A 12,230-nucleotide genomic window follows, 5' to 3' on the forward strand; every position below is an offset into this window, starting at 1 on the left:
TAAGAACAAGCAGCGATTAATTGTCCATAAGAGTAGCCACAGCATTGTTAGTGGTTAACCGCCAACTGCTCTTGCTGATCTTGTTCCCATGAATCGCTCCAACATGCCCATCCACTCACTTCCACTGCCCTTCATCTCACACTGGGTGGGATGCGACATCAGTGCTAGCCCTGGCTCATTTGGATGGCTTTGACACGTCACAGCATTACATTCATGACCGGAGTTCAAAACAAACACCATGTTGGAAATGTAAGTCTGTGGCTCCTTTGCTGCCAATTTGCAGCGAAATAGGAGAAGAAGAAGAAGAAGAAGAAGGATGATGTTTCGGTAAATGCAAAGTCGCAAAAAATAGCAACAAAACAAGAGAGTGAGGGGTCAGCGTTTAAAGAAGATATACTGCCCAATTCTCTGTTGACACGGCAATCTCTAGAGGATGGTTGTATTTAGAACGAAAGGCTGGCTTCCGCCTCTGACTTCCTGACCTGCGTTTCCTGAGGAACAATCTTTCTGTCTATGCAGAGGGCTCATGGGAAGGGATAGTTTGGTTTTCCACACACACATTGGGGGTCACGACAGATGAAGCCGAGGTCAAAGCCATCAAGCTACAGAAATGAGTTGATGACCACAGCGATATGATGCATAATGCATTAAATTCACAGTACAGCGATGGCACTTAGGCCAAAAAAGTTAGGGATGGAATGATGAATCATGGTGATTGTTGTGACCAGATCCGACCGGACTGGACTGGACAGACATGACCCTGGCCCAGGTGTCATGACCATGCAGTGGACGCTGAAACCAGATATTCCTCAGCTCCTCACTCAACGCTTGCAAAAAATCAATGGGCTTTGTATAATGTTGGAACAGTGGAAAGCATTCTCTCACCCCCTAAAAATCCTTCCCTTGTCCCATCTGTCTCAATTCTGCAGCTCTCCCAGACCTCACAACCAGCCCTGTGTGGTCACTCCAAGACTAGAATTACAGAGTCCATGTGTCCGGACTCTGGACAGTATACAGAGTCAACCGCCCGTGTGATCCTACCCACTTTCCTCACATGTTATCCCTGCGGTTTTGTTGAATTTGAATTTTGACAACTGCTCGCTTATCGTGAATGAGCGTTGAAGTGCGAACTGATGGTTTTCATTAAATGATGTTGAGCGTGAGAAAAAGATCCGTTGTTTGTGAGTCGTCCTCAGTTGACCCAGGGCATATGGCGATGTCAAATTCCTCATTGTTGTAGGCGTGTGATGATTTATTGTGAAAAACTGTGCTTTTATTGTTGCTGCAAATCTAATTTGATCCTTTTTGGTGCCTGTGTTTATTGCCAGTAGAATGCTACAAATGATAGCTATTCGCAGGCTACTTGATGAATACAATCAGAGATGTTTGTGGGTTTAAGACATTTTCTTTTCCTGTTATTATCATTGCAATTAATACAAGTAGAAAACAAAAAATGAATAACAGAATGTAACAGTAGATGCTGATAAGAGAGGGAAGCTGAATGAGAAAGGACAACAAAATATAACCAGCCAAAGGAGTTAACAATTTAAGTTAAGTTATAGCATTTTCATGGCATATTTCTAATATTATTGCTAAACACCTGCTCATATGAGATAGCCATCATACACACATTATAAGCTAATAAGGTAAGCGTAAAGAAAACTGTTGGTGTAGCATACCAATGCAGCACATCGGATGCCTGCACAGGATTTGGGAGAGCAAGTGCAGGTGTATAAGTATACACTGATGAGACTGATGACTAACTGGAAACAGGTGTGGCAGACTAAACACAGGTGATACTCTTGAGGGCAGGGGAAACTATCACAGTGGACTAAAAGCTCAAAAAGACAGGAAGTAAAACATACACAAAGATGAATAACAGAGAAAATGACTCAACACAAATGCTGTAAAATGACAAACATGAATGATAACAAAACACAGGAAACGACTTAACACAAAATATATAAAAGAAAAGCAGTAAAAGACCCCATGAATCACAAATGATGACTTTCTAAATAGCGCAGTTATTGTTATGTATGCATATGTTTCAAATATTATTGAAACATAATAACCATGTTGGCTGTTTCCAGGCCTTTTCCTAATTTATAGAGCTGGAATTCAAATACAGAATATTTTTATTATATAGAACAACAATAACAACAAACTTTATTTATATAGCACATTTAAAAACCAGTGGTGTACCAAAGTGTTTAACATATAAGAGGGTAAGATGAAGTAACAGGGAAGGATGAAGGCTATGGCAAAGTACCAAACATGCTAGCAGGTTATATGGCATTAAAAACACAGAAGCAAAAGAAATGCATATAAAAGCATAAAAGAACAATATGTGTAAAGGATAAAACAGTCAAAAATCTAAAAAACGATTTAAAGTAGTTAAGATTAGACTGAAGATAGAAATAAGCATTAAACTAACTAACAAACAAGTATTAACTGGTAGAAAAGGCGAGGCTGAATAAATGGGTTTTTAACTGCGATTTGAAAGATTGAATGAAATCAGACTCGCGGATAGCGATGGGGAGGTTATTCCATAGATCGGGTGCAGCCAAAGCAAACGCTCAGTCACCTCTAGTCTTCAGCCGGGATCTCGGCAGTCCCAAGAGTGACTGGGAAGATGATCTTAGTGCTCTAATAGGGGTGTATAATCTAAGTAGCTCAATGAGGTACCCTGGCGCTATATTGTTAGTAATTCGGAAGGTGAGCAGCAGGATTTTGAATTGAATGTGATACTTAACGGGAAGCCAATGCAGGTCGGCAAGGACAGGGGTAATAGTGACACGCCGCCCACTACCACTAAGGAGACGAGCAGCCGCATTCTGAACAATTTGCAGTCTATGAAGAAGAGTAGAGTTAAGACCAAAGTAAAGGGAGTTGCAATAATCCAACCTAGATGTCACGAAGGCGTGAATAAGCTTTTCCAGGTCATTAGGTGGGACATAATCTCTGGCTTTGCTAATAAGACGCAATTGATGGAAGCAAGATTTGACAACAGAAGACACTTGTTTGTCGAATTTAAAAGAGCTATCCAATTCTTGTTCCTGCATGAAGAGCACAGTTTGGTTTTGAGTAATAGTTTAGTTTTGTTCCACACTGAAAACCACATTGTGTTGTATAATATGGTGTTTTATCTATTTGTGTGTGTTTTCTTTAACCGCAAAATGCTGAGGTCTCAGGGCTACTATAGTTCATGTTTTATGAGGAACCCATGGGTAGTGTACTTGATCAAAATATGGTGGTGGGACTCTCTGCTGTAGTCTTGAGAGCCACAGGTGTTTAAGCATCAGTAGATTATTCCTCGGTTAAACTGCACCTCCTGAGATGATTTTGTTTTACGTCTGCTCACTGCTTCTCCGTGACCTGCCATGAGTCCCACATAGTAACGCGAGCCAGTGAAACATATCAGCTCTCAGTTTAATGGAAAATGAAGAGGAAATGAGCAAAACTCAAGCTATGTGGATAAAGATCAAGGAGCCTATGGCAAAATGATTTCCTCAGACAAAGGCACAAACAGCATTTCGCTGTTCTCCAGAATACGTCACCACCTTACCTCTTTGATTGTAATTTGGCAAAAGCATTCCCAATCACTCAACAAAAACAGCTCAGGGATTTGGTGTGATTGCTTGCAGTCCAAACACGGCGTAGCCCAAAATAGAGTTTGATGTCCAAGATGAGCCTAAGCAGCTTTTTTTTCCTCTCCCTGCTTTTTTTTCCTCAAAGAAAACAACCCTTTGGGTCTTTGAACTTGTCCAGTCCAAATGCCTCCAACTGTTCCCCTCTCCGCCTCTCTTTATCCTCTCCCTTTCTCAGACTGTCTTTTTTGCTGGCAGTGAAAGAAAGCGCAGCTGTGTGGAGTCCTTTTTGGCTGAATGAGAAAAAATCAGCCTGTGGTTGACTTTTCTGGCCAAAGCCAAGCTGTGGTGCCAGGGCCTAACAGAGTAGCTCCTGGGCTCCTGGGCTCCAGCCACTTGCATACAACAGGACAATGGGGATTGTCCTGTGGCCATATAACACACATTTGCTTCAACAGGTTGAGGTCTGGGACCAGTGGGGAGCTGATGTTAAACACTGCTATCTCAACACTTCCTGCCTCCCTAAAACAGAAAGCTACATTTCCAGATTTTCTCAAAATGAACAATAAACAAATGCCATTTTCTATAGAACTATATATCTTGTTAAAAGGAACTGACACTAATTTCACAAAGAATTCGTCAGACATAAGAAACTAATTGAGAACAAGTCGAATTACTTCACCCGGTTGGCATAGATTGCCTCTTTTTTTTACATACTATGAGATCCAAAGTCTGAATATGAGGCTAAATTACTTGTCAAAACAGATGTTTATTGTAATTTGACCAACAACATGTGTGTCAGCAAGTTAGCCCGGTTGTGATTTGGAGCTTTAACAAGCACAAACTGGTATGAATTATGCATGGAGTTCAGTTTTAGCTTTTGTGAGTGGTTTTGATGTCATTAGAGTCGCCTCTGAAACATACACAGCAATCCTTGTGTATGTTTCCAGTAAGTGTCACATCAGGCCGACATGGCAACCCAGAGGAGTGCTCACATTATTGCTGTGTTGTGTGACAGCTGAATATGGAAACACTTTTTGCGCTTGTTAAATACTTTCTGGTTTGCTGTTTTTTTTAACTTGACTTGTACTCTTATAGGTTCTATAAAGTCTAGTAAAGTTGAATGGCTTTCCCAGAAATGAAAGTTTATTGTCCCCATCAGCCCACCCGACTCGTAAATAATGGCACATTTACCAAAAATCCCAAGCCAGCAGCCCCCACCTTCATACCATTAACAGTACCACTATATGCCAAAACCGCTGCCAAAGTACACCCAAACAATCCCTCTTTCTTCTCATTGAAACTTTCCAACTGTCTATTAACAGTGTTTACTCCACTGAAGCCCTCCAACTCAGTCCTCAGAGAGAAAACAGTCCAAAGGCTGTTGGTGGGAACTACCTACTTCACTATTACCTCTAATCCTCATTTTTAACTTGAGCTGTATTAAATGTTTGACTAAATACTGCAAAGCACAGACTGCTATATGCAAAAGCTTCATTAATATTTTAAAACTGTCCATTTTTAAAGATTATGATCTACTTTCATGCCTGGCTCGTGTGAAACTCTAGTTCGGATCTTCTGACAGCGAGAACATGCCGTCAGCATGATCCAATATTATCAAAGACAATATAAAGTGGAGGCTGAAATGAGTTCCACATGAGCACCATCCCTACAGGGGGAAACCTGTTATTATGTTTAATATGGTGACTTCAATCATTTTCCCTTTTTTAATAAAACCTCAGTCTTGGCCTGCACAGCTGATTCCAAGCACCCTGAGAGTTCACCTCAACTTTCTTTAATCATCCACACTAGCTGAAATTATAATCAATCAAGTTTTCATGTACTCTGAAAAGCTACAGTGTGAATGGAGAAATAGCATGGAAAAGAGTTGGCAGGTGAAGAGCAAAAATAAGTGCAGCTGTGGAGACAAAGGGGTGGTGTGTAGGTGGGACTGTGCTAGAGTACAGTACTGGAGCTTCCATTGTGGGCAATTTTATCACTGCGTGACTCACTGACGAGATTGAAATACCACTGAAAACTGTTACAGTCCGCATATTAGCATGCACCTACAAAGTCTCGTAATTGCACAATGACATCAACACTGACGTGCATTTTGCCTGCATTAAAACAAGGGACATTAGACAAACATCACACCACAGGATGAAGCTTGGTACTTTGGGTTTTCATAATTACGTCTTGTGTGTGATTTTTGAGTAAGTGCTCTTATGTTATTTTTGTCTGAACGTCGCCAAAAGACAGGATGTGAGTCTGTATGAGTATTTGAAAAGCCTGTGAATCAACAGCCCCCATCACATTGATGTCACATGAGCTTAACACTGCCTGATGCTATCATAAGAATTTTGGGTATAAACAAGGGTTGAACACTTTGACATGATTTGAGGATGAAGAGTTGTGAAACTATAATGTCGAAACCCCTCTCTTAGTTCAGAGAGCCATAGAGCGGGTATTAACAGAGCTCAGTATTCAGCCATGATTTATTTCCACTAAGGTAATATCAAGGTCAGCGTCCTGAAAACGTCTTTGCTTCAACAAGATGCCTTGAGCCGGATAAGAGGGCCTAAAGCTCCCAGTTCAGCAACATGATGGATGAAAGTGTTCCATCTTGTTTATGCAACCTGACACAAGGCATCTGCTAGCCTCTGGAGTGTTCAGATAATGCTGTAACAACCCTCTACCAGTCCCCATTAGACAATGAAACCTGATTGCAGGCATTACAGTGAATAGTGCAGGTAAATTACTGCTGGGTGTTTTTTAAAAACATCTGCACTTAGTGGTTTTTTGACTTAGCTTAGAAAAATACCTAGCTTAAACCTAATAGCTCAATGTAGCAGCTCTATTCTAATCCAGCTAAAAAATAGCAGTGCACTGAATTGTTTAAAGATTTTTAGATGCAGAAGTTTATACTGGATTTACTGTTTAGATTTGCTCAAGTCATTTTTGAAATGCTCAACATATCTAGTAAAAGCAGGAGTTGTATTATATGATTTGATTGCGATGCATAAGCTAATACTGGATCTGCTATTGGTAAAGAGAAAAATAATTTCACTAGAATTCATTTCTGGTGTCAAATACAATGACACCTTAGATGCTGAAGAAAGAGATGTTTTTGTTAGAGGGAAGAGTCATGGCGGGGGTGTGGGAAAATTGTTTTTAGCTTTTCACTGCTTTGGGAAAGCTAAGCTACATGCACTTAGCAAAAGAATTTGAGAGATCTTTAACGCGTGAAAGAACAGCCACTTTTTGTATTGCCTGTTTCATAGCGGGCATTCATAAGAAAAACTCTCCTTAAGGAGCTATAACTGTAAAATATTATGTGGTTAATGCATGGCAGTTTTTCTTATGATTAGTACAGAAACAGTCAAATCAAAAGATATAGATTTCAATTTTGTTTTACAGGGGGTTTTTTTTGGGGGGGGGGGGGGGGGGGCTGTTTGTCTGTCTCTGTGCATTAGTATAGCTAGTATAGGCCCCAGTGTGACCCTGAAATGGATAAGTGGCTAAGACAACAGATTGATGGATGTTTTTAAGGAAAGAAATAGCAAAATACCTTTCAGTAAGTATTGGGGAGGTCAAGCAAACAACTTTAAAAACAGCAGAGAATTAATACCAGTAGACACCTGATATCTTAACCATCTGGAGGATGCTGTTTCTGATAAATTCTTCTTTTTGTGTGGTTTTGATTTAACCTTGATGTCCCCTTAAGTTATTGTTTAGAAAAGTGTGCTATTCAGTTAGATTGTCCTGTCTTTTTAACCTGGATATAATTAACAGAATACTGCCATGCTGTGTATATCCTCTGTAAGAAAAACTTGCTTTGTTTTCAATATGGACCACAATCTCTAAGGAATGTTCCCAACACTTTTTGGAATCTGAGCCATGAGGAGTTAAGGAAAAGGGGACTCAAACTGGCACTAACAAAGTGTACCTAATAAAGTGGCCAGTGAGTGTTTAATGTTCTGTAAGCAAAGTTTAATCTGATATCTGATCTGGTACTTAGAGAAGCATAACACTGTCAACAAAACACTGACCTAAATTCATTACCTGTCTTCATGCATCGTGTTTTAGAAAACAAATACTTTGCAGCGCTGGTAGTGGTAGACCTTACATAGTAAATTGAAGACTCATTGTAACATGTTTCATTAAATGCTATCATAAACTTTATTGTTCTGTATTATTCTTCAGGTTTATTGTACGATTGTGAAACTCTATCTATTAATCCCCCGGCCCTTTTTTCATGATGAAGAAAAAGAATTCCCAGCCAACTATTTTAAGTTTCATGGCGTCAAGAATCTGTTATGAATTCTGGGCAAGTCTCCTGTTTTCCAGCATATCAAGCAGAAGATGGACGGAGCAACCAAGTCAGGAAGTTTATCAAACAAGCATAGGTGTGGATTGTTGTGCAAAATCATGTAACAAAACATAACCAGCATTCGCTGTTGATCCTCATTCCACCAACAAATGACCCCCCCCCCCCCAAAGCATTGTGTTTTCTGCCTTACTATATCATTATATAGTTGTTTAAAGTACCATAAACATCACAGCACAAAGTGATGGAGGGGTTTTTCTCTAGTGCAGTCTTTTGTTTTTAAAATATCCTTTATATGTGAAAAAGCTGTGTGACACTATCTCAGTATCTCTTCTATCTTTTCAGTGGGAATACCCTTTAAACCAACCCAAAACTGAAAAAAACAAAGCAAAAACAGCTGCTTTCATAAACTGTGCCTCCTTCTATGTTAGTATACAGTATTTAGGCAGCAAAACAAGCAAGAAACAAAAGGCAGCTGAAGAAAGAGAGAGTAAAACTGAGGGATGCAGAGGGAGGGAAGCAAAGACAGGCCTAGCACCAGTAACAAGAAAGTGCGGAGTCATGCTGTAGGAATGCTGGGGAGGGGGGATTGTTGGCGTGACTGCCCCATTTTTCACAGCTATAATCAGAGCCAGCTGTCAGTGAGAGGGCCAGGAAGATGAAGGGGTGGGAGGAGAGTAAGAGGACGGAGGATGGGAGGGGGAGGACAAGAAATGGAGAATCGAAGTAGTGGGAGCACTTGGTTTTTGGAAGAAGTTAGAAGGCGAGAGTGGAGAAGTTGGTATTGTGATGAAGTTAATTGATTTGGTCTCCTTGTATCACTGGGCTTAAAAATTGTGTAAAAGAAAGTTTCTGTAGGATTATGTCTAAGGGAGAGAGAAAAAAGGTGTGTTTGTGTAAAGATGGTTTCATGCACGCATGATAACAGCTTAAAGACGGAGCTGGCTGGGGGCCTCAGTTGCTGTCTGAGCTAAAGGAGTATGGAATGGGTGGAGCTTCCTGTCTTCCTGCTGCTCCTGGGACCTCTGCAGGACAGAATGACAAAGCAGAAGCTCTTAGATATTCCAGACTGTGTTTATATTGAGTGTGTACTCCTACAGACAGTGAGTACATAAAGAACACATGCTACACATGCTAACAGCCATATATATATATATATATATATATATATATATATATATATATATATATATATATATATATATATATATATATATATGTATATATATATAACATGATACAATTTGTAGTTTTCTGATATGCACAGCAATGCCATGGATCAGGAGTTTGAAGTGTAGCAGTCTGCACATATGCAACTGTGGGTGCTTCAGCAGTCATGCCAGCACTGTTAACAGTCCTCTAGCTCTCAGTGTAAACTCTTGGTGTGTTTATGTTTAGTCTGGTGTCGTACAGTACGTCTTCCTTATGCTATATGACAAATTTTGTTATGCCTACAAAAAGTGTTCCCATTACCCTCTGTCCTGTCATGTGATATGGCCAGTGGAAAGTGAAATTAATGAGCTCTTTCCACCTTAATTTGATGACTTCTGAAAAGAGATGAAAAAACTCCCCCCCACAATCCCAATGCACACAAAGCAAGGAGGATGAGTGAATTATTACCCAGTCTCCTAAAGTAGGTTAAGGTTTTAAGATATTTTTATGACCTATCTCCTAACCCGTACTCCCTTACACAGCGTACAATGACACGCCTCATACTTCATATGGCCCTTGGTATAGTTTGATGGAAAAAGGCTCTAGTGAGAATGACTTGGCTTGTTGATTTTTATGTGATTCATGGCTGTTAAAGAGGTGACCTCCTCGAAGTTGAAGCACCGACTTCACATCCCTCCACCATACAGAGTCCCCTCGAGATTTCCAAGAAATAGTGTCACTGGCTAACGCACTTTCCAGCCACTACACTTTCTTAAGTGAGCTGAAATAAATTACCTTGTCTTTTGTTTGAGGCTCTCCTTTGACTTTATGCTGGAGTCTTTTTAGAGAGCGGGTTCTCTTCGGTTCAAATCCCCCTCATCTGTTTTTGTGTTTTTAAAATAGTTACTCTTTTATTGAGTCTTACTAGAGTACGAAAGAAGACACATCAGGTGTAAAACCCGAGAGACATAAATTCTGATGTTTGACAAGCTATTTTAAGTCTATAGAAGTCCCCTTTCTGCCCACTTCCTGTGCTTGTGTGTTGATGTAATGCTAGTCTGTGCAAACAAAACTCACCGGGGCTCATGAATGCCCTTAAAATATGTCAAATGCCCACAGTCTAGAGGTCCTGGGGAATTTATGCGATCTAAAAAGCCCACAGTAGTGAAGTGATCACTGTTATTTCAAATATTCACAAATGATGTCTCCTGTTGGTGATGTCTTTCTATTGTTTCACTAAAGCAAACAGGAAGAAACAAGAAGCAGATCAGCAAGTTTAAGTGAAACCAATGTGGCAAAAGTAAAAAGAGGAGCCATACTGACATTATAATGTTTCCATCTCATGACACATCCATAAAGATTCTCAAGACCATGTGACTTTCTGACTGAGAAGGTGAGAATCACTTGAATAGGTAAAAGGATTATAATAAGAAATAAGAAAAGTCTAAGAATCTTACAGTAATTTAAAGCTGTGACAGGCCACATTTTTTTTTGGCATAGTTGGAAAGAAAATCATGATAATCTTTCAACATATTGCAATTTAGTTGGTCATAGAGGGAGCAAGCATCCTCTATCTTTGCTGGGGTATGTTTTTGGACTTTACAGCTTGTGATGTGATGGGAGATCTTAGCCAATCATGGCTCTTTTCAGATCCAGTTTTGTGCAGTATCAAGTAGGAAAACAGTATGTTAAGGTGTTTAAATACCACACATCAGGTGACATAGCTAAGGCTTGGCGTAACAAGCCTGTGATGTGGAGTCTATATAGTGATGATGGTTACCATTTTCTTGCGTCATTTTCCCCTCGGTATTCACCCAAACATACTCACTGCTATTTACAAGATGTTTGACTTTTTGACCTACAGTTTTCTGTTTTCCTCTGTACGTTGCATCATGCATCACTTGACATTTTGGAGTCCTTAAATGCTATCACCTTGTCTGTTTGAGGGGAAATATTAAATACTGACAGAGAGAAGAGAGACACCGGCGCCTTTGTTAAGGCCTACAGGTGTTTAGGTGTGAAAAAATTATACAAATCAGACAAGTGGAACTTTTCTGTGTTGAAGATTTGCACATGTTTACCTCAGCTTGCTCGCAGTTGGCCTGTTTCTGTGCCGACTGGGCTCCTCAGTTGTTTATCAGACTGAGCAAGTGGCCTGTAGCCTCTCTGAGTTGCAGCCAAGTCTAAAGTGGAGTGGGTTCAAACTCTGGACTTTTAACTTTGACAGTGCATTGACTCTGTCTTCATGTGACCCTGCCGGACCATTATCTAAAACTAGAGTGGCACGCTGACCCTCACTAGCCCTCATTTTGGTCAAGCGCCATGCCAACTCTGAGTTATTACCCTATTCCTTACAGAACAAAAGGTGAGACCACGTCTGAGTTGGATGGTTTCTTAAAAAAGAAGAAAAAAAAGAACTTTCAAATAGTGAAAGCCATGTTGAATTAAAGGTCATTTTATTGATTTGGGCTGAGAAAATGGAGACATAATTGGCACTCTCATTTGTCTCATTTCCTGTCACTGTTTCACATTCTTTCTTTTTTCTTGTAGTCTTCATAACAAGCAAAGACAAAAAAGAGCTCAGCCTGCAAGCAACTTCTTGTCTCAGCAAATCTGTTTTCTTCCTATGCACATAGCGATAAAGAGAGTGGCCCTTTTTATCAATTGATTGAGGCCTAAGATGATTTGGGTACTTTCCAGGGCACTTTCTCCTTTGTGGCGGCCTGTGTTTACTGAGCTGCTAAACCCTTGTGACACCGCAGGCTGTGAGTCACACAGTGAACCCGACAGACGCTAGTTCAGGGTTCAGTTTACAAACAGTGCTGCTCAATGTGTCCTCTCTGTCCATGGTCACACTTGTTGCTGTGATGTGCTTTTTCACATCGGACTTAAAAATCCCGTTTTAAGTCTCGTTTCCCACTTACTAAACCATATTTTGGCTCTATTCATTTGAGTTTGAGTTCTGGCATTGTCCTATAATAAAAGTCATGCAGCTATTTTTCATTTCAAGATGACAGATTCTCTACTGATCTAAGAATAAGCCATGAAAAGTCACATTATTGGGTTAATATTAAAGTTTTGATAAACTCAGCAGGTTATGGAAATATTAACACATGGGATAAGACTCAAGTCATTTATTCCCTCAAAATTTCCTGCAGAGTTAA

This window comes from Astatotilapia calliptera, chromosome 19 (assembly GCF_964374335.1).
Source record: "Astatotilapia calliptera chromosome 19, fAstCal68.1, whole genome shotgun sequence".
NCBI classification, from domain to species: domain Eukaryota; kingdom Metazoa; phylum Chordata; class Actinopteri; order Cichliformes; family Cichlidae; genus Astatotilapia; species Astatotilapia calliptera.